This window comes from Typopeltis vanoorti, chromosome 7 (assembly GCF_054136105.1).
Source record: "Typopeltis vanoorti isolate ZY-2024b chromosome 7, IOZ_Tvanoo_1.0, whole genome shotgun sequence".
Lineage (NCBI taxonomy): Eukaryota > Metazoa > Arthropoda > Arachnida > Uropygi > Thelyphonidae > Typopeltis > Typopeltis vanoorti.
In genome coordinates, this window is record NC_143555.1 from 97,690,896 (window position 1) to 97,710,529 (window position 19,634).

The following is a 19,634-nucleotide window of genomic DNA, read 5'->3' on the forward strand; positions in this document are numbered from 1 at the left end:
TGACGGACCTGGAGATCCTGCTGGCTGCGCCATTGTTATGTCGTTAAATTTTCCTTAAATCTCATTTAGTTTAATTCTAAGCTTGCCTCTATAATTACTATTAGACTCTTCCTATATCTCACTGACTTAAATCTCTATCACTACCTATGGTCTTACTCTCTATGGGAGGCAAAGTAAACTACTCTGGCTGATCTTTAGATTGTATACGTGCTTATTCCAATTAATAAAGCTTCGTCCTTAACAAAGAAAGAATCCTTTGATCTAGCTGTCTGGGGCAGTTCCTTTTCGGATCTTGGCAAAATTTATTTTTTCTGCTGCACTACCCAATATTCCTATAATAGAAGACTCTTATTCAGGGAAACTTTTCCAGACTTTAAAAGCACATTTGTGAACAATTTAGTACCCTTACTCATTAAACTAAACACTATTAAGTTATATAATCCTTGTTTGTGCACGACAGGGAGCTAATCTCCTCATCTGGGCAGGGTTTCTCCACAGGATCTGAATCCAAAGACCTCGACAGGTAGTCAGCTACAACATTCTCTTTTCCAGGAATGTAGTTCACCTCAATATTGAACTCCTGCATCTCAAAAAAACCACCATGTGATTCTCTGATTTTTATCCTTCATGGATGAGATGAAGGACAGGAGCTTGTGATCTGATCTTAGTATGACATGTTGTCCCAATAACATGTATCAAAACTTCCTAAGTGCATTCTTTACTAATTGGAATAAGCACATGTACAATCTAAAGATCAGCCAGAGTAGTTTACTTTGCCTCCCATAGAGTAAGAACATAGGTAGTGATAGAGATTTAAGTCAGTGAGATATAGGAAGAGTCTAATAGTAATTATAGAGAGGCAAGCTTATAATTAAACTAAACGAGATTTAAGGAAAATTTAACGACATAACAGTATAAATGGTACATTTTAATGAGCAATAGTCTAAATTTGAGTTGTAAGTTAGGTTGATGTTATATAAGGTGTGAGACAACAGTGTACATTATCTAAATAGATCACATTATGAAGAAAAGTAGCATTAGACCTAATATCAAAACTGGAGATATTCAACTCACCTCCTTACTTTATGCAGATGTACTCCTAAACAAATTCAGCAGAAGTCAGCAGGATTCACTAACTAAAGTGAATAACAGATGTAATAAATTCGGTATGAAAATCGACAAACAAAAAAATGGAGAAACTATGGAACGAGTAAAACATTTCAGTTATTTATGTACTTTTAGTGGACATGGTATAGCTAGCTGTTCTGAGAAATATTAGAGGAACAGCTAATGTCAGATGGTAGAATCATTCAAAATGAAGGTATATTGGGAAAGAACTTGACAATGTTATCATTCAGGAACGCATGAGTAGCACTAATCTTAGGTGGTATGGTCATTTAAACAGAATGGGAGAGGAATAGTTAGCAAACCAAGTATTTTTTTTCCAGGAGGATAGCAGAAAGAAGATCGAGAGGAAGATATAGGTAAATTGATACAGTAAGAAGTGCCTCAGAAGACCAAAATATAAGACCTGACAATGTTTTGATCCCGTAGATTAGATTAATTTGGAGGAAAATTGTCTATCTAACTGTCTACTCCAAGGAGATACCCATATAGCAATAGTATGATAGTATTATATGAAAGGATTACATCACAACCAAACTTCCTATTATATAGTACTATCGTGCTATTATTATATGGGTATCTCCTTGGAGTCAGATGATGCACCGCAGGAGACCCATTATTCACATAATACCTATCATATCTCTCCTTAAGCTAACTTATCTTTCCTTAAGTTTACTAACGAAGCATTCCCAACCACCTCTGGCTACCCATTCACCACCCTCCAAACAAAAAAATCTAATAATAACACTATTGTTAACTACACTCTTATATAATTTCCAGGGGAAATTATGTAAGAGTGTATTAGCAATGACCCCTTGTTCTCAACTCCCCCCCTTCACTGTCAATCCTATAAAACATCTTTAATAACGCTTCTATCAAATCTCCTCTCTCGTTTCTTTTTGCCCGTCTTGGCACTCACCTCTGGATCGTCTTCACAACTTCTTCATCCACACAGAATACAGGTGACCAGATCTTCACACAGCAGTCTAAATATGGCCTTATTTAGACTGCTATTATCTTCCTTTATAAAGTCATATAAAGGACGATAATAGCTTTCCCATCCCTGCTTATCAGTATTTGTTCTTCAACAATCATGTAATCTGATGTGCTGTTTTGGCTACTTTTGCGATATCCCATCTAAACTTTCAACTTCCTGCCAACAATCATCTCCAAGTCACATCAGTTTGCTGCAGTTCAGTTTCAACGATATATACACAGCTTGTGATTTCTTCTTATTATCACCTTACACCTGGTTACATTAAACTGGCAACTACTCACCTTTGCCCATAATGCCAATCTGTTTAAGTCATCCTACAGGATCTCTACATCACCTTCATTAATTCTTCATAGTTTGCATCATCAGCAAACAATTGAATATATGCCATCAAATCACTTCCTATATCACTGATATATAAATTAAACAACAGATGCCAAAGTACTGAGCCCTATCGTACACCACTAGTCATCATCCTTCTACTGGATTAAACTCCTCCATAAACCACCCTTTGATATTTGTCCACCAGCCACCCTCAAATCTGAATAACCAGATTCATATCCATCCCCATTTGCTCCAATTTATGTAACAGAGTTTTATGTATAATCCTGTCAAATGCTTTGCAAAATCCAGCAATATCACTGAATAGTTGTTTCCTTTATTCAACTCCACTGTCATTATTATAAAAAGTAAATAAATCATTAAGGCAAAACCCACTCTTCACAAAACAATGTTGGCTCTTAGAAAGTATCATATTCATATTCACAAAATCCTGAATTCTGTGTTTTACTAATTTTTCCAATACTAACCACCACTCCTGAGATGCTGATTGGCCTATAATTTGCTGCTTCTGTCTTGGAGTCTCCTTTATGCAGTGCGACTATTTTATCCTCTTTACACTCCATTGGCACACCTTCCAGTGCTGAGGCTTAAATTAAATAGCCTGGTCATAAAAGGTGATAATTCCCTTGCACATCCTCATACTACATGGGCCAATAATCCATCTAATCCCATGGCCACGTTCACATTAAGATTCTGCAATATCTTAAGCATCTCCAACTCAACTTCTTCCATCAATTAATGTCACTTCTGGCATTGCAATATCACTAACCTAGATGATACATGCTTGCAAAATGACCACTCAGTAAATGAACTATTTTGTTAGCTTCTGATATCTCCTTATCATCAGCACTTTTTTAAAGTCATTCTTCCTCCTTTAACCACCTTACCGTCCATTATGGATCAAATACGCATCCTCATACGTTTCATATCCATCATATATTTCAATGTAATACCAATGGTATTACAATTCTCCAAGAGGAGGTGACAGCATGTGTAGGCAGGAAAGAAATGGGATGACCAGGGATCAAGAGGAAACAGTTGGAATTGAAAAGGGTTCTAAAATGAAGAAGCAGAAAGGGAAATGGACCCAGTCTAGCATTGAGAGATCACATCGAGTGAGTGGTATCAGTGGAACTAGCTGTAGATCCAGAAATGAGCTGTTGTGTTTGTATACCAATGCTAGAAGTATAAGAAACAAGGCAGATGAAATGGTTGCACTAATTGCGTCTGTTCACCCAAAGATTGTCGGAATAAGTGAGACATGGTTGGAAGAGGATGACAGGAATAGAAATGGAAGGGCATGATGTGTTTCATGAGGATAGAAGGGGTAAAAAGAAAGGGGGGAGTGCTACTGATGATAGAGAAAGAGTTATGTCCATACAAAGTAGAGATGCAAGACGGAAATAGTGCCAGTGGTTTTGAGGCAGTATGGTGTGAGATAGAAGTGAATGGAATCAAATATTTGGTGGGATATTGTTATAGACCAGGTAATGTGGATGGTGGTGGTGATAGTGAAATGTATTGTCAAATTAGCCAAGCAAATAAGAAAAGGGTGATCATCATGGATGATTTTAATTATGGCAATATAGACTGGAATGATGAGATAGCAATTGGAAGTAAAGAAAATGAGTTTCTTGAGTTTTTGAGGGATAACTATCTCAGACAGTATGTAACAGAGGGCACACAAGGATTGAGGGTCTTGGATTTGGTCATTTCATCAGAGGATGTAATTATAAATGAGGTGTCAAATCATCCACCAATTGGTGAGAGTGACCATGAGGTGATTACCTGGGTGGTTGCCAGCAGTGCGAGGACCCCTGTGAGAAAAGGATATATGTGGAACTACAAGGGGGGGGGGTGATTATGAAGAGCTCAGGAGATAGCTTGCAGGTGTAGCATGGAATGAGGAGTTAGCTGGAAAAGAGATCAATGCAGCTTGGAGGATTTTCAAAAACTATCTAGCAGATGCAATGTCTAGATGTATTCCAAGGGTGAGAAGGTTAAATAAGGTAGGTGTGAAATGGATGAATAAAGAGATCAAGCATGCGATACAGAGAAAAAGGGCATTGTGGAGGCAGCATAAGAGAAATGGAAATAACCAATTTCATAAGGTCTACAAAGACCAGGCAAGGAGGGTGACTTGGCTGGTGAGAGTAGCTACAGAGAGAGGTATGAACAGCAGTTAGCTAATGAAGCCAAAAAGAATCCTAGGGAGTTCTTTCGATATGCAGCCAGCAAAAGAAAGAATGATTATGGAAGGATGACATTGATTGGAGAAAATGGTATAAAGACAGCTGTTGCAGAATGTGTGGTGGAGATACTTAATGAGCAGTTCATAAAGATCTTTCAATCTTGTGAATGTGACTTCATGGAGAGATTGAGAGCAGTTGATGATGGTGAGGAGAGACTGACTGTAAGTGAGCAAGAGGTGTTTGGGGAGTTGAGTAAACTAGATGTAAATAAGGCTGTGGGACTTGATAATGTATCACTGCATATTCTGAAGGAAAGCGCCAGAGAGTTGACACCTGCCTTGACATATTTTTTTAATACGAGTCTTGCACTTGGTCAAGTTCCTAAGGAGTGGAAGGAGGGCAAGATTGTGCCACTTCATAAAGGAGGTGATCGAACTCAAGCATCAAACTATAGGCCTATCTGTGTGTCGGGTGTTGTGGTTAAGTTGTTGGAGAAGCTTGTGAGAACTAGGATCCAGAGTTGGGTAGACAACAATGGTATAATCTTTGATGGACAGCATGGATTTGCTAAAGAGAGGTCATGTTTTAGTAATCTACTTACTTATTACAGTAAAGTGACTGCTTCCTTGGACAGAGGAGAAGGACACACAGTAATATACTTGGATTTCGCAACAGCTTTTGATAGAGTACCTCATGATAAGTTGAAAGTCAAACTAGAGCAGATGGGGTTGGATATTAGATTATTGCATTGGATTGGAGACTGGCTATCTGATAGGTATCAACAAGTTGTGTATGGGGGTGCGATATCCAGGAAAAGGAAAGTCACCAGTGGAGTGCCTCAGGGGTCTGTTTTAGGGCCATTACTATTTAACTTGTATATTAATGATATTGGCAAAGATTTGGATGGAGATATTCAGTTGTTTGCAGATGATGCAAAGTTGGGACGAACCATAAAGAGTAGTGAAGATGTTGTGGCCTTGCAAGAAGACTTGAATAAATTGAGTGATTGGGCATGGAAATGGGGATGCGAGTTCAACGTTGCAAAATGTAAGGTTTTAAAATTTGGAAAACAAAAATGGGATGCAGAATTTATGCTTGGTGAGAATATATTGTTGGAGGTAGAGGAAATAAGAGATCTGGGGGTGATAGTGGATAAGGATCTAAAATTTAGGGGACACATCGCCAAAATTGTGAAGACAACACAAAGGCTTCTGGGAATGATGCGGAGGACACTGACGTGTAGAAGTAGGGAGATTCTTGTTCCGTTGTATAAGGCTTTGATTAGGCCACACATGGACTATTGTGCCAGATTTGGTCACCGGGCTTTCAGAAGGATGAAGAGATATTGGAAAGGGTCCAAAGGCGACTGACTAAGGTAGTTTCTGACTTCTGGAATGTTGAGTATGAGGAAAGATTGAGAAGATGTAATTTGCAGAGTCTGGTAGAGAGGAGGAAGAGGGGAGATATGATAGAGACCTACAAATTGGTAAGGGGCTATTATAAGATCAATGGTGGAGAAGTTCTACAGAGAATAGTGGGAGATCAGGGGAGAACCAGAGGTCATCCCTGGAAACTGTATAAAGAGGGTGTGGGTAAGGGAGTGAGAGGCAGGTTTTTTTCATGCAGAGTTGTGAATGATTGGAATGCCTTGCCTGAGAGAGTGTGGTGTCTGTAAAGAGTTTGAGTGTGTTTAAGGCTCGGTATGATGAGATGTGTGTGTGATAAAAGGACCTCCCAGATGAGTCTTTGACTCCATAAGGTCTTGGGGTAATAATAATAATTTTAATATGCACTTCGCATCCATGATAACTTTTGACATCTATAGACGTCTTGGCCAGTAGCATGGTTAACTTGCCACATAGCAAAATAACTGTTTAGAATTTCTTGATGTCATCTTTTCATTCCCCTAATTTTATCAGAATCCTCATATCTGTGGTCTCTTGTCTTTGATCAAGCAATTTATTTCTAATCCAACTACAGTACACACTGTCTTGTATACTGTATTTCTTCTTCTGATATTCAGGTAAAATGCCACTTTCTTTCATAATTAATCATCTATGAATTTCTTTCATAGACGATGAATAAGAGTGGAGATAATGTGCATCCTTGTTTTACCCCTCATTTTACATCAAACCATCTTCCTGTCTTCTGCCCCCCCACCCCAATTCTAAATGCTGACAGCTCTGTATAATATTCCATTTATCCAATATAATTATTGTGTGCTGAAAAGTGTTTTTTTTTCTGGGCACCTTCTTGTATGCCTTTTCCAGATCTACAAAAATACAGATTCATTTCATATGCCTATGATTTATCAACTATTTGTCATAAAGTGAAAATCTAATTTTCTAAACATCCATTTGACCTGAAACCAGAGCTTGTTCTTCCCCAGGTTTTTCTTCCACAATTTTTCTCAGTCTCTTTTCTAGTATGCTTGCATAAACTGTAGCTGAAACACTTAGAGAAATTGCTCTGTAATTCTTGCATTCAACGTTATTCCTTTTTTATATATATATAGATATATATATATATATATATATGAAACGTACTATTAACTCGGGGTTGGGATATGTTCATTTTTCTAAATTAACTGACTTAAACCCGAGAATTATAACACAATGACATTTATTTGAAAAAAACGCAACATGTTTCGTCAAAAATGACTTCTTCAGGCGATAAGAACATAGAAAGATAATAAAAGACACTTAAATTAACATTGACACACTCTAAAGCTATACAATTATAAAGCCATAATATTCGACTGTAAATTACAGTTATTATGAGCTTGAACTACAGTCCGAGTTAAAGTTCTATTGTTGTACACCTGTGCGTGTGTGGAATCACGCGATCTCCAGTATCTAATAGTAGAGTTGAAAGAGTCTGCCAAATTATAGCTAAGATTATTATTCAAATGAAAAGGGTCTAAGGTGATTTCCCTTGACTCGACAATGCGGCGCTCTATTTCATCATGGCTGATGTGTAGGTTTGAAGTCAATGTCCAATTTATTTCATGTTGGTGGCCTTCGTTGTTCGTGTTTATTGAAAGCAGGACATGGCCTGACAGAGCAGTTGCTCTGGTTCTCTTATAAGCATTGTCTCTCTGATGCTCTTCGAGACGTAGTAAGATAGATTTCTCTGTCTGCCCATAGTAAGGCTTTCCGCATTCACAAGTGACCTTGTATACACCTGGGAATTGTAGAAGGTTGTGAGGTTGTTTATAGTTGTTGAAGCGTGATATTATTTTTGGCAGAGTCGAGAAGCACGTTTTTATGTTAAACTTCTTTAGAATTCTGCTCAGCTTTTTGGATAGTGTGCTGATAAATGGCAAGACGATATGACCTTTGGAGGTAAACTATACAAACAGGTCAAAGGATTAGCTATGGGAAGCCCTCTCTCTCCTGTGTTAGCCAACATTTTTTTCGAGGACTTTGAAGAAAAGGCGATCTCCTCTTTTACTTTAAAACCAAAAATTTGGCTTAGATATGTGGACGATATATTCCTCATATGGGAGCATGGTACTGAGAATCTTAACAAGTTTCTCGACCACTTAAACAACCGCCATCAAGATATAAAATTGACTATGGAGATTGAAGAAAATAGTTCCATCTGCTTCCTAGATGTTAAACTCACCAAGACACCTGAATCAATTAAAGTCTCTATTTTTAGAAAGCCAACACACACAGACAGATATTTGCATGCGTCCTCCCATCACCATCCAGCGCAAAAGTTGGGTATTATATCAACTCTAGCAAATCGTGCAAGATCTGTACTGTCAGATGAAGAAGAAATGAAAAAGGAACTACAACATCTTAAATGGACCTTTAAAAACAATGGCTACTCTCTAAAAAGTATTAACAACCAATTATCCCGCCGTCAATGTAACAACGTAGAGACACAGGATGACTCCAAAGGTCATATCGTCTTGCCATATATCAGCACACTATCCAAAAAGCTGAGCAGAATTCTAAAGAAGTTTAACATAAAAACGTGCTTCTTGACTCTGCCAAAAATAATATCACGCTTCAACAACTATAAACAACCTCACAACCTTCTACAATTCCCAGGTGTATACAAGGTCACTTGTGAATGCGGAAAGCCTTACTATGGGTAGACAGAGAAATCTATCTTACTACGTCTCGAAGAGCATCAGAGAGACAATGCTTATAAGAGAACCAGAGCAACTGCTCTGTCAGGCCATGTCCTGCTTTCAATAAACACGAACAACGAAGGCCACCAACATGAAATAAATTGGACATTGACTTCAAACCTACACATCAGCCATGATGAAATAGAGCGCCGCATTGTCGAGTCAAGGGAAATCACCTTAGACCCTTTTCATTTGAATAATAATCTTAGCTATAATTTGGCAGACTCTTTCAACTCTACTATTAGATACTGGAGATCGCGTGATTCCACACACGCACAGGTGTACAACAATAGAACTTTAACTCGGACTGTAGTTCAAGCTCATAATAACTGTAATTTACAGTCGAATATTATGGCTTTATAATTGTATAGCTTTAGAGTGTGTCAATGTTAATTTAAGTGTCTTTTATTATCTTTCTATGTTCTTATCGCCTGAAGAAGTCATTTTTGACGAAACATGTTGCGTTTTTTTCAAATAAATGTCATTGTATTATAATTCTCGGGTTTAAGTCAGTTAATTTAGAAAAATGAATATATATATATATATATATATATATATATATATATAGATAGGAACTATTGAAAGCTCTACTCCAATCATCTGGAATTCAGAGGATCTGACCAGGTCCTCTGAATTGTACAACCTTTTATATCTCCATTTTTAAGCATTTCTGGTAAGATATCATTACTCCATCTATCTTTTCACATTTCAAGTTTTTGATGACTTTTTCTATCAAGTATTGATATGTACTGTTTGCATTCTCTTGAAAATTTTCTAGTACTGTTCTGTTGCTGCTTGTTTTGTCTAACAGTCTTTCAAAGTAATTAAACCAGATATCTAGGATATCCTTGTCCCCAGTTTTCATGTCATCTTTGATTCCTTTTGCACTACTCTCTCCTCCATTTCCAAGCTTTTTCAATAGCCTCCAGAAGATTTTGCTACCTCCTTCCGTATATTTATTTTCTATATGTTTACCAAACTCTTCTCATGACTTTTGTTTAGCAACTTTTATGCATAGCTTAGCTCTCTTATATTTTTCTCTGCTTTCTTTTAGGGCATCTGCCAACTTATTTGATAGGAACTTTTATAACAAAAGTTCCTAGTAGCTTTCTTCTTTTCCAGGACTGCTATTTTAAAATCTAGTGTCCGCCATGGCATTCTTATTTTTCTATCTTTTGCAGACAATTTCACCATACAACTCCCTAGCTAAATAAAGCAATGTTTTCTTCAGAGTTTTTCCACTAAGACTCCAAGTTTTGGCTCTTGTTTTCTGTTTCATTTTTCTTCAATAATGTTTGTATAGTTGAGTTCAACTATACAAAAAACTGCACAACTTTAATTATTTTTAAAACTTTCTTACGTACTGTTCTTTTCAATATGATATTCATTTTTATCCATGTGATGGTCACTTTCAATTTCAAATCCTCTGTACACTCTTCTATCCTGAACCAGCATGAGGATATCACTATCAACAATGCCACAGTCAATGAGGCTTTTAGTTTTATTTCTCTTCTCTTCATGTGAACTTGTGCACATCTTTGTGTTGGAAGATGGTGTTAAATGCATCATGTAACTAGTTGAAAGTTTAGGCACACCATTTGGCAACTCCTATAGGTAGAGATGACCTGCTAATGCTTCTGCCTGGTATCTCAACTTGGGCCTGGCTCCCACTGAAGAGACCTCAATAAAGGTCGAAACTAGTCTGGGTAGTGGCCCTTCCCTTAATGCATAACATTAGACATATCCGCAAGGAGATGTGTTTTGCATTATAGGAAATACTGAGATAGGAGGGTTGGTAGCTTTCTCCACCTTTGCAATGAGTTGTCCTGGTGTTGTACTACCTTACTCCAGTCCTGAAGATGCTTTCAGGCGCAAACTTTGTTTGCTCACACTTGGAAAAAGGATTAAACTAATTTTATTATGCATCATGTAACATTTAATTAATTTATTTTTTAATGTGAATTCCATCCACAAAACAAGCCATGCTCATGGTATAAATGCTATCACATTAGTAGAAGTACCATTAACAAGTTGTAGGTCAAATAATCCAGAAACTCCTGCTGTAGACATCAAATGTGAAACTTTTTAAATCTCTTCAATGGCTTGAAATGTTCCATGACACTGGTCTCATACCAGAGAATGAAATTCATCTACCGCTTAAAGTCATTCACAAACCTCCATCACCACAGTAGGATTTGAACATACTTGTTGATAAGCAGAGAGACTAACCATTTGATCAACCAGTTGGCTTTTAAAGGTAATTACATAAAATGCCCTTCAGAAAACATAGTGTATATATATATATTTATAAAATTAATTTAACTGACTAGAACCCGAGAAAGTATAACAAAAACCTTTAATAAATCACGACTAGTTTCATCGGTGCTCCGACTTCTTCAGGTGAGAAAGAAAAAACATAAGACTTATAAAAATAACAAGGTAAAAAACATGGACTTTCCAGCTTAATAAAAAGAAGTAGAATAGTAACAGTCATATTTGAATAGGTGACTGCAAGCTACTGTTGGCATGAGTTGAATGTGTGCGACAGCTAATTTTAGAGAGCCAATACTGGATTACTGCGCTAAGGGAATCAGGCAAATTGTAGCTTAGATTGTTGTTCGAGTATGAAGGGTCCAGAACTATTTCTTTTGATTCGATAATTCTTCTTTCAAATTCATCCTTGCATATATATAAATTAGTAGTGTGTTCCCAATCAACTTGGTGTGGATGTTCTTCAAGGTTAGAGTTTGCCGAGAAGAGGACATGACTGGAAAGGGCGCTCGCTCGTGTGTGTGTGTGTGTGTGTGTGTGTGTGTGTGTGTGTGTGTGTGTGTGTGTGTGTGTGTGTGTGTGTGTGTGTGTGTGTGTGTATATCAATGGCATAGTGTGCCCGTTTTGGTTGGGTGTGCTGTCGTGACTTATGTAACCTGCACTACAAAATTCATCAGTTTAACCATATGATTGCATTTTTATCGATGTATGAAAGTTTTAAGTGTGTATAGCACATCAGTGCTCATTTTAATTGGCCTAATGAAATTAATTGTAGGATAACTTTCAATATTTTAATTTACCAATTAATTGTAATCAAATCTGTGCAGAGTGGAGGGGACAATGTGTTTGTTTTAAGATACTGTATATTAGAAAACAATAATGAAGGAGAATGCTATATTTGGTTGGTATATTTGAATTACTGAAAGGCATAAAATTTGGAAGAGGAGGACGATGCTTACCTCCTTCGGCAACAATACTGTTTCCCATTGTAAATATGGGCAGCAGAATTATAAATTTATCGAAAATTATATATTAAAAACTTGTCTGCCACGTCAATTCACATTTCACGCATGCAAAACAGATGAAACTCAGAAAACAAAAACAGCAACTCATGACAACGTTCAATTGGATTGGTTGACACAATAACCAATCATAGCTTCTAGGTGCTATTGTCTCAGAGCTCGCCTCCTGAGTGGTTGAAAACTACTAGAATGCAAAGAATTTGACCCACTGCACCATCTGAACATCTTTTCAAAGGGCTCAAAGGTGTATTTATTTTGAATGCACACTCAGGCTATTAACGCGAATGTGATGCAATGTTTATGCATAGAAAAGTGTCTTCTTCATGAAGCATTAGTGTATTGTGTTTACTTTTAGGAATCAATTAGGAGTCTTTAATGGGAATAAATACAAAAATATAATGTCGGTGATATTGCTATTGCCAGCACTGCACACCCAGAATATTCGCCCCTGCCTGATATATATATATATATAAGGCAAACAATTATCAAAATAAATAATGAAAATTTTTATTTTAAAAGAGAAGTTTTTTTTGCCAATTACTCCATTTATTTTCTTTCAGTTCATAACTCTTTTTTTTTTTTTACATTCAAAACGTAACTTTGCACTCTAACATGTTGCATTTATTATCATCAAATGACACCCCCACAGAGTCAAAAATCTCATCACAGGATGCCAATTCTAAAAGTTTATAGTTAACGCCAGTACATAGCAAAGTTTTAGAATTAAAATTCTTTCAATGTCTTCCACGTTAGTATCTTGTTTTTGAGATTTATTTTGAATTCATCAGCACTTAATATATATATATATATATATATATAAAGTAATCATAAGCATCAATGCTCACAGACCAAAATCTTATAATTAAATACTGACAACCAACATGTATGTCACTTGAGGCACTAGAGCAGTGGTTCCCAATCTTTTTCCACTTGTGTACCCCTTTTTAACCCATTTCTACAAATTGTACCCATTGTTTTTAAAATAGCTGTTTTTAAATACTGACATTTATTGTTCTATAACTAACGTTTTGCATTTTGTTTACTTTACTTGTTTTTCCGCCATTACTGATTATTTTTCATGTACCCCTGAATGGCCCAGCATATACCCCTGAGGATATGCATACCACCAATTGGGACCCGATGCCCTTTGGTTGGACCCAAGTTCAAATCCAGTCTAGGACTAGAGGAACCTTTATAAGGGCTTTTCAACTGAAGGCGACTTAGATGGTCTCATCTAAAGGTGGAAGGTTCCCCCCAGAAACCCGAGTTTTTAATCCCACTAAAGACTGCCTGGCTAGAGGAATACACACACACACACACACACACACATATAACTAATATACATATATAAGTTTATCAAAGGAAGAGTCATATGGTTTCATTTTGGCAATGTAAGTATATAGAAATAGTGGATATTGATAGACTTAAAATAGCGGCCTTGTAGCTTTAGATATTTCAGCCATAATTCAAAACGACTGCATGTCACTGGGAAATGAATGGATGTTATACCTAATGAGGGTTTCTCCCCACTCCCCAAGCTTAAGTCTCCAATAGCAGAGCAGTGGTTTCAACACTGAGCAATGAAATTCATCTCTATCCAAAAAAGAGATCATTAAGATCCATGCTAGTGGTGACATTCCAAACAGCCTGTTGGAAAGTGGATAGATACTATTTGAAGGTACTAGGAATTATTATGAACTCTCACTCTCAGATAGCAATTCCATAAAATGTAATTTTCGTTAATGCAATTTATGATATGTAGAGATAAGATGATAGTCATAATGTTATTCATAAATGCAATTCATAATTTTTATACCAAATTCCTCAGAAATATTACTTCATCCACCTCCTTCCTTATATAATGTGAAGGACCTGCTTTAGTGGACCTCAGAACTATTCACAGATTTACTGATGGTGGTATTCTCTACTCCTCCTACTCATACAACAGATATTGCAATACTTAAACATTTTCAAGCTTCAAAATCATTTACCCCAAAACACTACTTTCCACATCCTTCAGTGGGTGACAACAATCTAGTTATCTTCAATGCTTTCAAAACACAATTTTGCATTTGTTTTCTCACAAAAAAAAAAAAAAAAAAAAAAAAAAAATTGTAGTTCTCCACTTACCTTTGATAACGTTCAACTTAACAGTCAAGGCTAGATCTCTCTTCTTGAACTCACTCTTACTCCCAGCTTTATTGCAAATAATTCTATAGCATCTTCAACTTCTGGGACACTTGGTATCCTTTTTTGCTCAAGACATTACTTCTCTTGGGTTGATTTGAGATTTGTATACACAGTTGCTTACTCTGTATACAAATCTCAAATCCACCCAACCTTGAAATACTTCTCTCACACTTGAAATGTGCCTCTAAGACCCTCTCTTAAAATTCTTGATGCAGTTCACAAGAGAATGGTTCAGTAGATTAATTATACCCCCCCTTTCTCAAAGACTATTTAGTCACTGTCTCAAGGATAGTTTCTGCACTGTCTCTTTTACAGATATTTCCATGGGCATTGTTTTGCAAAAATGACACACATCATGCCCCCCTTCCTAATTTCTGTTAAGCCTACAAGTTATGAGCTAAGCAGATGAAATGCTGACTCACCAAACCAAGTATTCTGAGTTATCTTATTCCATCTACTCAGTTTTATATAACAGTCTTTCCCATGGAGGCTTCCAGAGCTATATTCTCTAGCTCTTTAAGAAAAATATCAACAGATTACTTTGCTCTTGACCCCAGCCCACACATGGTGCTTATTTGTTATAGGCCTTGCAGGCTCTTGTGTATGAAAATGATAAATATATAAGGGGAGGAGGTTGAAAAATTCTGATAAACACTCAATTGATGTTCTACTGCATGGCGATTATCACAACTTTTCAACCCCCCCACCCCCGTGTGTGTGTGTATATATAATTTTTAAAAAATAAAAATAAGAAAACTAAGTATTTATTCATGTTTTAATGAAACCAATTAATGGCATATACACATGCACACACATACACACAACTAATATACATGTATATAGGTTTATCAAAGAAACACCTATACAGCTTCATTTTGGTGATGTAAGTTAATAAAAATGGAGGATATTAAAGATCCAACATTAATGCAAAACCAAATATAATATGTAGAAACTTTAAAAGTTTACAATTTTTGACTACAGAGTCGATACACGTTGGTTCTCTGAAGAGAACCAACCAGCTCGAAAGAGCCGTCAGATCAGTGAAACCTTTATCAAATGCATCAATAAAAGACAAATATATAGCTACAAGGGCAGTGCTCGAGTCTTTTAAGTAGCAGAAGCTAGGGAAACTCTGATGTGGAGGACTGTATATGCTCTTTGGCCAAAATTTTGAAACTTTCAAAGTTTCTACATATATCTGACTTTGAAATGGGGGTGTCACAAAATAATAAAAATAATAATAATGTTGGATCACTATTTATCTTATAATATATAGGTTTATTTATCTAGGCCACCCCCCCCCCCGACTGTCCAATGACAATTTTAAACTCTAAGAGAAATAAGAAATTATGAAGTACAGACTACTTAATTTCATACTGACTTACACTTTCAAAATCTTTTACTGTCAGTATATTTTTATTTCTTCCTCTTAAAAGAAAACCAATGGCAATTTTTTTTATTATTGTTATTTTTTTTTAATCAATTGTCATCTCCATCAAACTATTCATAAAAATCCTTCCAATGGAATTTGGATACCATTCTTCAAATTGTCATTTGCCTGCTTATTGACCAGCAAGTCTAATAATCCAAAATACAGTATTACCCATTGATCACAACAAGTGCACAATAATAAAATATATGAATCTCTGTACTCAGTCAGTTTCGACAATATCCTTTTGCTGGAAAGACCTGGGCTCGAATCATGTCTAGGATGAAAGGTCTTTTCGGATGAGAATGAGTTAGCCAGTCTCATATGGAGGTGAAAGGATTTTCCCTCTAAGAAATTCGGGTTTTTCTTTCTAATAACTGGCCAGGAGAACGCAAGCAATTTACAGACAAAAATACAAGGAAGTCTTATACTGGTTAAAAGTTTTTTTTTTTTTTAAACTTAGTTATTTCAAAAGAAATAACTTTTAAAAATAAAAATTTATATGAAGTAAATGGTTTCCAAAAAAAAAAAAAAAAAAAAATCAAGTTTTAAATTCTGTTACATAACAACCTTCTTACGGATCAACAAAACATTTTGCTTCAGAAAATTTAGAATCAACTGCCAGATAAACAATTTTCAATATAATCAATTACTTTACTTATTTATGATATTTTTAAATTAAAGCTATATTTTAATAAATAATTTTTTCGATAATGAATTAAATGCACACTGAATTCATACTGAAACTTATCAAGTAAATAATTAAGTTACTAAATATCTCTTACAACTTAATTCTAAGTAAACAGTTTAACATAACTCAAATCAAAATGACTAGGCATACAACAAAAAAACTCGCAAAATACCAAATTACTAGTACACCCACGACAATATCTGAATACACTATTATAAACCATTAATTTTTTATTTATCGTAATTGCAAAGAAAATGTTTACTATTATACACTTTTAGCATGATTAAAACTTCGATGAAGGACAAAATAAATAAATAAATAAACAGAAATAAATAATTCGCTTTAATTCACCAAGTGAACAAATGGAATCAATGTCAAGTGTCATATGGGAGAGTGACGGGGGGGGGAGCAATAAACAACCAATTCTTCATGATGCGATAATACATAGTGAAAACATTCACAGATAACTAAAAATTCTACAACAGTCATTTAAAAAAAATTGATGTTAATATACATATATCAGAAAGAGGAAAGGAATGTTTAAAATACTTCACTAAATTAAGAAATTTACGGAATATAGCAAACATGAATCACAGAGGACATTTAAAAAAACCTGCATCTTGCAGGTATTCAACTTTGAACATCTCACATAAACGCGGAAACAATTAAAATTGCTTTATAGCGATGAACAACGAAGCATATTTTCTGCGCACAATTTATATTATATATATAACGATATATGAAATTATTAAAAATAAAAGTTATTCATAAAAATAGGTGTGGAAATGACGATGCAAAGAGCAGTTATCCAATTTAATAAAACGATCATTAAATTTTATTTCACATATTTTCTGATATTATAATTTTGTGCGCCTACCTAGTTCCGATATGCGCCTCTAAAATCGTTCGATTCCAAGTTCACGAAATAAATAAAAAATATATGCTTACCCAAAATAATTAACTATTTACTTCTTGTTGACACATTTTTAGAAATTCACATATCTCGAAAGGAGCCATAAGTAATGGCACCCGGATGTCGCGTTTACGGCGTACGTAGCGCCCCCTTATAAATTAAGAAATTAATGCTTGAAATATATAATTTCATATCATGTGATAAAAGTTACCTCTATTAAAGGTCTTCTTTTCGGCAGTTGCACAAAACTTATATGCCCATCACAAATCGTACATATCAGTTAAGTAATAGTAAGCTGCAAATTACGATATCTTGTTATTATAGAATAAAATTTTAAAAAATATTTACTTTAGGAAGTGCATACTTCGTAGCGTAGATTATTATTATTACATAACAACTCCAGGGAATCCAAGGACTCATCGAGGGAGGGCACCTATTCTACAGCTCTCCGTCTCCACTACTCCACTAACCGCAACTACCTTCATCATCTACACCACTGCCACCTACCGCCGATCACCTCTACCACTATTTTCACAATCATCCATGCCGACAGCGGGATTCGAACCAGCAGCCTTTTGGCTGGAGAGCAGATACGCTAACCACTCGGCCAACCAGGCCGGTACATGATCTAATTACAAAGGTCATTGTCCAAAGTATCACAAAGAAAGGAAGGGGAGCGGTATTTCAAGCGATGCTTGGTTTTTCCACGTATCAGTAAGACTTTTGAATAACGAAAACTGATTTCTGTTTATTTCTTTCGCATAACGAAATAGGATCATATACCCAGAGAAAACACATGAAAATATAAGCTTCTTCTTTTTTTTTTTATCTCGACAGCAGGCAGAACTGAGTGCCGAAAAATCGTCAGATCACATGCCGTGATCTGGCGGTATAACCGGAAGCATTCGGTAATTTTAATTTATCTTATTAAACATGGACTTAGTAATAACTTAACCTAACTCAAGTAACAACCAATTCATATTTGCAGCACGAAGTATTAAAGACAATTTCATCCAGTACTAGTTGCCAATCTTGAAGATGTAATAGTTCAATAAAATAAAATAACTTCCCTAATACCTTTTATGCCCCTATAGGGAATAGATGAGGCAGTTGGGATTTATCTAACTTTCAGAGAACAAGGGGGAAGTTCAATCTCCACCGGTAGCCAATCGGCCCAAAACTATCGCTAATTATATATGGCATCCGGTGAAGTGAGGCGGCTGACAAGTGCCGCCATCTCGGGGAACCTAATCCTAACATTATATTTCTTATCTGAAAATAGTGTGGATTCTGTGGTCAATTTTTTTGAGTTTAGGGGATGAATAACCCCTAGTTTCTGGGAGAAAAATCCTACTTGCTTTTGCTAGAGATTGATTAATTGCGGAACCAGTCAAAAAAGCTTAGGGATAAGTTTCTCTAGAATCGAACTTAGAACGCTCTTAGTTCAGGTGGCCTAGCGCTGTGGACGCACACGCTGCTTTCCAATGAGTTTATTTGTATCAACAACAGCAGCTGTGTACATTTAAAAATAAATATATATACAGCTATTTACAATTTGTACATAGGCTGCTAATTCTATTAGGCATTTTCATTTACTCGTTACAATATATTTATGACACCTGTTTTACAATCACTGTTTAAATAAGATACACATCACATGCTCAATTTCTATTTTCCTTATTGTCCTATTGAATTGTTTGAGCTGTTATTTTTGTTGGTATATGTTACATAGTGATTTCAGTCTATTTATAAGTTCTATTATCAGATCAGTCTATTCTCGTTTATATATATATATATATACATGTATATACATATATATATACATACATATACATACATATATATGATAGCATTGACATTTTCCATATGTACAATTCGTTTTACATATATCTTCATTTTATATCTTTGTTCACATATTTTGGATGATTATTTTATTAACTTAATTTAAATGCACATCTTATTCTTAAAATACATACATTGCTTATGTTTTTATTTACATTTACATATGCATATATTTTGGTAGTATCTCTATATCTCATGCAGATTTTATTTTTTTGTAGGCACTCTTATTTTTACAAAAAAGAATTCCATCTTGCTTTAACATTATATTGTTTGCTTAACTTAAGAGATAAATCTGTAATTTCTTATGTACAAAGTTTTCTGAATTGCAGAATTAGTTACAGGTCTATAAATGGATAATATATCCTTTTAACATTTTGGGTTATTATCATGTTATGAACTTTGTTATCTGCATTTCTTACAATTGACATATCTACCGTCCTTGCGTCTGTATATGCAAGAACATATACATATTTGTGGTA

At 35.5% G+C, this 19,634-nt stretch overlaps 1 protein-coding gene across 4 annotated transcripts in view; it reads right to left on the reverse strand.

Annotated features, from left to right (window-relative positions):
• The window catches only part of LOC150104890 (uncharacterized), a 183,719-nt gene extending 166,255 nt beyond the window's left edge, over positions 1-17,464 (reverse strand). For 2 of the 4 annotated variants that reach the window (XM_090395408.1, XM_090395410.1), the window contains exon 1: positions 17,349-17,464. The gene's annotated coding sequence lies outside the window, so the exon portion shown is untranslated. The other 2 variants (XM_090395409.1, XM_090395411.1) reach the window with 1 other exon arrangement.
• Positions 17,465-19,634: the final 2,170 nt, after the last annotated feature.